Raw genomic sequence first — 10,683 nt, 5'->3', positions numbered from 1 at the left:
GATAAAAAAAATGTAATAACCCCCCAAAATGTGTAAACCTATTTCTCTCAAGTGTAGAAGTACCCCACATGTGTATATAAAATGTTGTATGGGCGCACAGTAAAAGGAAAGGGGAATGTTTGCCTTTTAGAAGCCAAATTTGACAGAAATGTTTGACATGCATTTGGAGAACCCTAGTGGTATAAAACAGATAAGAATCCGAAAAGTGACCCTAATTTTTGAACGCACACCCCTTAGAGAATTTTGCAATGTGTAATATATGTATTTGCCCCTACAGGTGAATGATCCAATTAGGCCCTAAACATTAAAAAGGTGAAAATTTTCCTATAAATGTCACTTTACCCCTAATTTTTGTAAGCCACAAGGGATAATATATTAAATAACCCCAAAAAAGGAGTGAAACTATTTCTCCCGAGTGTAGAAGTACCCCACATGTGCATATAAAATGCTTTATGGGCGCACAGTAGAGGAAAAGAGGGATGTTTGTCTTTTAGAGGCCAAATTTGACAGAAATCCTTCACATGTGTCAGGATACATTTGGAGAGACGTAGTGGTACCAAAACAGAGGAAAACCCGAAAAGTGACCCTAATTGTTGAATGTACACCCCTTGGGGAATATAGCAAGGTGTAATATGTGGTATAGTGTAATACATGTGGTGAAATGAGCATTTTGAACATATAGGTGGTTTCCAAATATGATGTGCAATGGAGTCCAAGATGGAAATTTCAATTATTTCTGGAAAGTTCAGTGCCCGTTATGTGGCGCCCCATATGAAATAATGGAGGGTTATAGGGAGCATCGTAACCTAACAGTTGTTACAATTATTCATTTTACCGAAATTAATTCACAACAGGTTGGGCGTGAATTGTGAATGTGTTGCGTATAAGGAGGTGGAATATACCAAGGGACCAACTAAACTTTTGTCACTCTGGAGTTGTCGCATGTCTCTTAGTAGTATATAGTGTCCATCCTTAGTATATAGTGTCCATCCTAACTTCTCTTTTGGAACAGACTCTTTATTGAGTCCTACCTTTAGAAGCAGCAGAATTCACCGGGAAAATGCTGTCCTGGCAAAACACAGGAACATCTAAACCAGAGGTACTGGGGCTCCGTCCTTCTTGTCCCAATATTAGTTTCCTAATATCTTCCTCTTGAAAATGGAGAAATGATACGGCAGGACCTGCACATTGGAACAGCACGTAAGAGTTGTACAGCGTAATCTGTACAATGTGCACGACCAGCGCTTTTGTACCAAATCTTGTTTTTTCGTAGGGAAATTTTCGCCAAGTGTTGCTCTTATTCACCCTAGCGATGCCCATTGTGACGAATATTGCTGCTTTTGGCTGGACCAAATCGACCAGCCAATAGCGGCAAACATGGACAGAGGGGGGCAACAAAACCCCTCTGGACCGCAAGGCAAAATTGGTGGCTGTCAGGAACAGCCGCCACCCTGCCCCGATCACCGTGTCTACAGACATGGTGACCGGTATTACTGACGTCATAAGTAAATTCGCTGCTATTGGCTGGTCTGAATTGATGAGCCAGTAGCAGCGATCATGTGGGGGGGACGTAACCCTTCTGGTCCATGGGGCAGGATGAATGGCCGTCAGGAACAGCCGCCGTCTTACCCCGATCACTGTGTCTGAACCGTGTTGGCAAGTCACTACCCGCCGCACCGTTCTATAACAATGCGCGTTGGGAATAGGCTATACAATCTTTATTTATTTTTTAAGCTATTTAGACACATAATGGCTTATTTTTTGCGAGATGAGATGCACTGTAAAAAAAACTTAATTTTAGTGGGTTTTTAGCTTATTGAAGCAATTTTATTAACTTTTTACGTGTGGAGGAAAATAAAATCATCAATTCTTGTTTTGGGTTTTTAGCATTTTTTTGGGGGGTTGTTCACTGTAGCATAACAATAATATATTATCTTTATTCTACGGATCACTACGATTACGGTGATACCTCATTTATATAGTTTATTTCATATTTGTCCAATTTTATTGAAGGAAAACTAGAATAGAAAAAATTGCATTTGTTTTAGTATTTCCATTTTTATAGCAGCATAACTATAGTATTTTTTGGTTGACGGAGCTGGTTGTAAGCTTATTTTTTGCGTGACAAGTTGTTCTTTTCATTGGTATCATTTTGGTGCTTGTAACTTTTTCGGATAACTTTTTAGAACATTTTTTGTAAAGCAATTTGATAAAAAGTTTAAATTTTTGGCATGTTTTTGGGTTTTTTTTTTTACCACGTTCACCGAGGGGGTCCAATTATGATTAGGATTTATTGTACAGATTGTTACGGACGCGGCGATACCAAATAAGTGGGTTTTTTTTGTGATTTAGTGTTTTTTATACTTTAATACTTGTGTACAGGGAAATGTGGTGTTTGGGGGGACTTTCACTTTCTTTTATTATTTATTTTTATTTAAAAAAACCTTTATTTATTTATTTTTACTTTTTTTACAGTTACTGCCATCTAAGCTTGAACAAGTGATCTTCTGATCACTTGTTCAAGCTATTTTACAGGTTACACAGTGCAATACAGATGTATTGCACTGTGTAATGTAAGACACTGAGCATGCTGCGCATGCCCAGTGTCTTACAGCCGGGTCCTGCCAGGAGGCAGGGACCCGGCACCGGGATGAAGATCTCGCAGCCCCGGGCACCGGCAGTCCCGGGGCTGCGATCGGAGCAGCGGACCCCCCCGGTAAGCGCCCCGGGGGGGTCCGATTCCCTCTTGTCAAACTTTAAATGCCTCTAACACGCCGCGGTCAGCGCGACCGCGGCGTGTTAGGGGTTAACACCCGCGATCGGAGAAATCTCCGATCGCGGGTGTTAGGGGCAGGTGTCGGCTATAATATATAGCCGACACCCGCAGCTTCTGGCCCCGGCTCCGTTCAGGAGCCGGGGCCAGAAGCATGACGTAATAATACTGCATTTTGCGGGAACGCACCTCCCGCCATGCAGTACTATTACGTCAAATGTCGGGAAGGGGTTAATCTACTACTAGTTCACTGCCTCCATACATGGTCCCCTTATCAAACGAGCTGTGTCAGGCAGAATTTTGGGTTGTTTTCATGGCTTCCATGTTAACTTTGTCGCCACCCTGCTGTGTAATCCACAAAATATACTGGCAAACTTTTATCATGTACCGATATTATTTAAGCGCTTCTTGCTCACCTCCTTTGGTTCCTCTCTGCCACCCATTGGTTTGAAGCCTGAGTCCATTTAGGGTATGTCGCCATGCCACTCTCTAGCCTGCCGCTGCTGCCGCTGCCTCTGCATGCCATCCCCTATAGTGTCAGGGTCAATTATTGGATGTTTTAGATGCTATCTAGCTTCATTCTGTTAATTAATTTTGGCATAATGGTGCGATTAAGCAGCCTCAGAGGCATCCATGCATGCTGCCCCTGCTGTTTCCTGTCCATTTCCGTGGTGTTTCCATCCTTTTCTGAGGTTCCCAGGTGTTTGGCCAAGCTTCCCTGTGCAGAGCCTTGGTCCCCTTGAAAAATGCTCGAGTCTCCCATTGACTTCAATGGGGCTCGTTATTCGAGACGAGCACTCGAGCATCGGGAAAAGTTCGTCTCGAATAACGAGTACCCGAGCATTTTAGTTCTCGCTCATCTCTAGTGGAGAATCCCTAATACTGTGGGGATTCTTTTCTGCGTCTAAGTCTAGAGGGAATGATCATATCACAGGAATCATGAAATCAGAGAATTATCGAGAGTAACTAGTGTAAGAAAACTTGGTTTGAGTCAAGATCATGGGTCCTCCAGCAAGACAATGACCCTATGCACCCATCCTAAAGTACACAGTATGATTGAAAAAGATTAAATCTACTGTTTTAAAATGGCCAGCAATGATAATCATAATGAAAATCATAATGAAAAAGAACCCTGCAAACATTCAAGAGATTGAATAAACTGAAAAGGAAAGGTGGGAGAAAATGACAGAGGAGAAGTACCAGCAGTTTATAGATAGCTACAAAAAAAATTGTCAAAGGGTGTACAACTAAAAATTCTGAGGATATAATTTTGGTATATTTCTATTTATTTTAAAAGATATTGGGGGAGATGTATTAATGTGTTGGTCTTTAGACCAGTGCAGAGTAGAACTAGACAGTCCTCTGCTGCGCCAGATTAATCATTGTTGATTAATCTGATGCTGGATGATTCATCTGGTGCAGTATAAAACTGGCGAGTTATACCTCACAAAAGTGCGCTATGGTTAGTTTTTTTAACTTTCAGTATATTTAACCTTAATAATGGTACTGAGTTGGGCCAGCCAGGTTTAGAAGCCCAGATCTCCAACACTGTCTCGGAGATCTGGTCTGGACAGTAGTTGAGGTGCATGGTTTCATGCATTTAGGAAATGTTATTGGCTTTCCTAAATAGATGGGCTATAAGAGCAAGTTTGACATTCATCATTAAATTACTTTTATCTACAGTAAAAGATTAAGGATACAGAGTAGAACTTAAAGAGAACCCGTCATGCAAAATAACCCCCTAATTAAATATATTTTCATAAACTGCCATTAGAAAGCATTGCCTCTATCCCTTCATTGTCCCTCTACATGCCTGTAAACCTAACCTAAAGCTGTATGCAAATGACCTGTGAAATGTCCAATGAGTCATTAGCATATTCAAGCTGTCCAGCTTATTCATGAGTGGGAGGTACAGCCACGCCCCCAGTGCATGACTGACAGCCTCTACAATGATGTGAGGCTGTATAGTGATGTGATGGATGCTCCATGTGCTTACTGGTGGCCACGCCTCCTGCAGCCTGTGTGTGTATAGGAGAGATACAACAGTTCCAGGCAGCCATGTTATAGCAGAACATGTCAGGTACTTGTGCAGCTGATGTCTGTGTCACACATGTGTATTAGGAGGATGAAGCATGTCAGCAGATGCAGCACACACACCAGCAATGCTTTACTATACATTACACACAGACATGAGCAGGGGGTGGAGAGGGGAGGGGGAACAGGAGTGACATCACTGCCTCTGACCATGTGACCGGCCTCATTTACATAATAAAGAATAGATGATTTTATAATGATTAATGTATGAAATAACTAGATAAAGGATGTGATGGGATCCTTGTGAGCTGCTCCAACAGGTAGAGGTGACAGAAATAGTGACAGAGACCTGATGACAGGTGTCCTTTAAGTCTTAACATCCAGGCACATGTTGGTGTTGACAATGGGGGAGCCCTAGTCGTGTGAACAACCCAGAGCCCATGAGACACTTAATCTACCACTGCAGATACATAAGACTATGAGCAAACACACAAACTAAGCAATGTAAAAATAAATATAAAATAGGGTGTAGTACTACTATATGGCTCAGTTAGTAGTAATTAGCAAATCTCTATTAAGTCTCATATAGACAAGAATACACCACAGTGAGATTAAAAACAATTTAGAAGATCTCATTTGGGCTACCTGGGGCTAACACCACAGTGGCCCAGTAGAATACATGCTGCATTGAAAACACCTCAAACCTCACGTGTCCCCCCTCTCTTTGTCCAGTCTTTTTCTTCTGTTATGATGAAGTATAGGTTGTATAATTTAGAAAATTACATTTTGTATTGTTAATATGATGTTTCATAAACACTGTTAATTTTTGTTCTGTAATAGTAGAACTTATACAATGGGGTCCTGGGTCCTTCTTTATTTGCAACTCTTACACTCCCCCAGCCCTATTGTTTATCTTCGAAAACAAATTAAAAAAAACTGTTGAAAAACAATACAATTGAAGAGTACCAAGAGTATACGAAAACAATCATGTGCTAGGAAGAAAGAGGTATTATCCGCCTAACACAACAACCCAGCTCCACAGAAACACCCTACAAACAATAAAAATATTAAACAAGTGTGCTGTATATCTAATGATGTACCAGGGTATATGGGGGGAGTGATCCCACTGTGTAATGGTAAGCTAGCCTGAAAAAGGGTAACAGCTCCCATATTACATTACAGAAAGAACTTTGAGGCATTTGAGGCAGAGATGTATTACACTAGACTGTTTAGAGTGAATAGAGTGTTTGAAATGGTGAGGAACCACTAGATATAGGCACTGTAGCACCGGTTGTATTTTCTATGTCAATAGAACTAGGTTGCTTTTTGTTAAGAAGTTGTTTCGTAAAATAGTGATAATGTGTTCAGATATGATTGTATTTTGACAAATTAAAATCTGTAATATTATACTTATTACTAATTCCATGTATCTTGCCCTACTGCGAGAACGTGTGGCCTGATGATCTGTACAGACTCACAGCATCTCTAGTGCAAGATGATGACTTTTGTGGCATACTAAAAGGCAGATAGATGAAGTACAGCCAAGATAATGCACAACACGTGGGAGATGCATCTCTGTTGGGAGGTAGCCAAATTGGTTCTTTCAGGGGAAAATAATATTTTCTGTAGTTCTGAAAAATATGAAAAAATGTATTATGAATGTAATTCTCCTGTCCCATAATTTAACCCTTACTGGCCCAAGAATGATGGAAACTATCTGCATATTGTAGCAAATGTTGGAACTGATGCAGGCCACATGCAATAGGTCCTTCTCCATACTTGCTATAGATGTGGCCCATAGTCAACTATTTAACAGGTTGAGATAAGACTTTGGAGGACATTTATCACAACTGGTGACCAACCTGCTGTGGTTTTGTGTATAAACCTGCAAACATTCCACAGAGAATTTTCATAGGCTTTAGTGAGAGTGCAGGCTTCGAGCAGGAAAACCCCACGCCTGCCCACTTATAAATAAATAAATACGGACCGAATAAATACTTATCGGGCATAGATAGTCATAGCCTAGGTTCAGCGGCAAGCAGGCTAATGGGAGCAGCAGGAGGGGCCACAGGAGGAGCTGCAGAAGCTTGATTCTGTGGCTGAGTTGCCATCAATTGCTGCAACATGTGGGTGACCCGTCCTAGCTGTTCACCTTGCGCAGCAATCTGCCGGGACTGCTGGACCACGATGGTGGTAAGATCGGACCGAATAAATAGCGGAACCTCGGCGGGATCCATTTCCAGATCTTACTGTCAGGGTCGGAGGTAGTGGATCCTCTGAAACACCGCGGACAATGACACAAGCCAACACCTGGGACTGGTGTCTAAGTGGCACCCGGTCTTCACTAGAGCCGCCGCAAAGCAGGTTGGTCTTGCTGCAGCATGCTACCACCAGGTCATTCCAGAGGCGTGACTTGTCCGTGGGGGTAGCCAAGGTCGAGGTACAGGAATGGCAGGCAATCTCGTAGTCGAGGACAGGCAGGAGGTCAAGGCAGGCAGCAGTGGAGCGGAGTCAGGAATGGAACCGGGGTTACAACCGGAAATGCTGGGAGAGGCCGTCTTAAATCAGTTTCCTGGGAATGGCCTGCACCAATTAGTGGTGCGTTGGCTCTTTTAATCCTAGAGTGCAGGTGCGCTGCCAGAGCTGGAACGCGGACAGGTAATGTATTGTGGGGAGCTGGGGGCACCCCTGACATTTTCCATCCTTATTTGATGGCTAATATTGCTATGTTAGGCGTCTTTCACATGAACATACAAAAACGGCTGTATGTTATCTGTTACCATACTGTTAATATAGGGGTAGAATATGGCCACATTAATTTCCATGGACAATACGTCCAGCCATTTATATAGCCTTATTGCACATCATACTGTACTGTAAACAAGATGTTTAAAAATATACGGAATGTCCTATTTTCTCTAGTATTTTCGTCCCAATGCCCCATATAAGTCTATGGGAGTGGAAATGTGTTGCTGTATCCAGGTAGACAAGGAACTGCGGGAGGGCCTTCCTGTCAAGACTTGTTGCTGCAAAATTGGACAGCAGTTAGTTGCCGGAAGTCTCTTTCAGTGACTGTCTGTGTGGCCGGCAGTCTCTTTCAGTGACAGTTTGTGTGGCCGGCAGTCTCTTTCAGTTGCTGTCTGTGTGGCGGGCAGTCTATTTTAATGACTGTCTGTGTGGCTGGCAGTCTCTTTCAGTGACTGTCTGTCTGTATGGCTGGCAAAAAATTACAGCTGATCTCTGATTGGTTTCCATGGGCAACTGGAACAGTTTTACCTCAGGCATTTATGTTAATGTCCCCCTATCTCTGGATCCCTATCCATCTTACCTCACACATAAGTTGTCTTCTACTTATTGCATGTAGTAGCCAATCAAAGCTCTGAGCTCAGAACAGCAACCACGGCTTAGCTTCCAACTGCCAAAGCAGCAGCAGCAGACAATGGCTCCTGTATATGGTGGGTAATAAGTGGATTTTGGAAAGTGTGGGGTAAAAATTTTGGCTCAAAACCTGGTCTAAGACGTTCCCTGAGTCACATGCAACAATTGTACAAAATTTGGTGATTGTAAATGCGGCTGTACAGATTCCTTTAGCGGACATACCCACACACACATACATCCAGCTTTATATAATATATATATATTAGTGTAACAATGAGCCTTTTCTAAGTAGCGATGGACCGCCTCATGTTGGTATCCGGTAACCAGAACCCCGATCACAGGTCCCCCAGAATACAGTAAAAAGAGGGAATAGACACCCGAACCTAGTTATGAAACTTGTCCTGATGCCGTCGCAAGTCAGCATACAGGTTCCTAAAGTGACCCTTCCTAGGCCACTCAGTGACAATGGGATGAACCCATAACAGCCTGGTCATCTTAGGCTCCTCCTCCAGCACAGCTAAACGTCTTCGTAGAAGTCTCAGAATGACTCAGTCCAGCAGCCGATCATCAACAGGATTGTACACCATCAAAAGTGCCTAAAAATGCCAGAAACCACAGTCAAAAACAACAGTATAGTTTAACCTCGCTCTCAAAAAAGACAAAATGGAGTCTGGGCTGGTCAGGTGACAAAATTTGGGGTTTGGCCAGCTTTTGCTCACTGTATTTTATATGGATATGGTACCAATATGGTGAAATATGTGCACACATACATATGTCCCCATAGACGGCAATAGGTGCATGGAGCGATACGGTGCTGCACACGTGTGAAATGTGCACCACATTTCACATGCAAAGTCCGACAGAAGTGTGTTGCAAGCCCCATGTTAAAAGTGAACCAGATTCATGAAGAACGGGCACCACAATAGTAGTAATTAGCAAATCTCAAGAATACACCACAGTGAGATTAAAAACAATTTAGAAGATCATTTGGGCTACCTGGGGCTAACACCACAGTGGCCCAGTAGAATACATGCTGCATTGAAAACACCTCAAACCTCACGTGTCCCCCCTCTCTTTGTCCAGTCTTTTTCTTCTGTTATGATGAAGTATAGGTTGTATAATTTAAAAAATTACATTTTGTATTGTTAATATGATGTATTGTTAATATGTTAATATTCAAGAATCTGGTCCACTGCATATAGCGTATTAAAGTGTGTCCCTGCTGGAGACCTGCCAGGCTGTAGGACAGCCCTCCGGTTCCCCATACCAAGCACCGTGACACTAGCGTGCCAGCCACTTAAGTACTGCGGCTGACTCCAGGCCCCAAGAAAAGGCTAGGCCCCGGTGGGGGATGTTGCATGTCCATGTTCTGTGATGGACACACAGGTGTTTTAACACACGGTTCTGATTACTCTCTGTGATTCTAATAGTTGGTGTACCTAAGTTTCAATCACAGACCATGGTCAGATTTCTATCCTCTGGAAGTAAACATAGAAGCTTTCTATAGCAGGACAACAAGCAGGGATGAAGAAGAAAACCATGAGAAATTAATACAGAATTGGGAAATTTGATAACTTTTCATTACACAAACAATATCAATTATTTTCTTAAAGTGGACAAGCCCTTTAACCCCTTAACGCTCTGCGCTGTAGCTCTACGGCGCAGAGGTATAAGGGTTGTATGAAGAGGGCTCACGGGCTGAGTCCTCTTCATACAGAGGTGGGGGTTGTTGCATATTGCGGGCGGGCGCCGCCATCTTTATTACGATCGCCGCGCCCCCGGCATCGGGGGGCGGCGATCGGTTGCCATGGTAGCCTCGGGTCTTCGTTTGACCCGAGACTATCTGGCATCTGCAGATTCGTTACAATGAGCAGGTGGCTCATTGTAATGAATGTGCTGCAAAAATTCCATATATTGCAATACAGAAGTATTGCAGTATATGGTAGGAGCGATCTGACTATCTAGGGTTAATGTACCCTAGATGGTCTAAAAAATAGTAAAAAAAAAATAAAAAAAAAGTTTAAAAAATAAAAAAAATTAATAAAATATTAAAAGTTCAAATCACCCCCCTTTCCCTAGAACGGATATAAAACATAATAAACAGTAAAAATCACAAACATATTAGGTATCGCCGCGTCCCAAAATGCCCGATCTATCAAAATATAAAACCGGTTACGGGCGGCGGCGACCTCCGAGGCGGGAAATGGCGCCCAAATGTCCGAAATGCGACTTTTACACCTTTTTACATAACATAAAAAATGAAATAAAAAATTATCAAAATGTCGTACAGACCTCAAAATGGTAGCAATGAAAACTTCGCCTCATTTCGCAAAAAATGACCCCTTACACATCTCTGTGCGCCAAAGTATGAAAAAGTTATTAGCGTCAGAAGATGGCAAAAAATTTTTTTTCTTTTTTGTACACATTCGTTTAATTTTTGAAAATGTATTAAAACACAATAAAACCTATATAAATTTGGTATCACCACGATCGCACCG

Source organism: Engystomops pustulosus, chromosome 2 (genome assembly GCF_040894005.1).
Source record: "Engystomops pustulosus chromosome 2, aEngPut4.maternal, whole genome shotgun sequence".
In the NCBI taxonomy this organism is placed as follows: domain Eukaryota; kingdom Metazoa; phylum Chordata; class Amphibia; order Anura; family Leptodactylidae; genus Engystomops; species Engystomops pustulosus.
Note: the sequence above shows the minus strand (reverse complement) of the source record.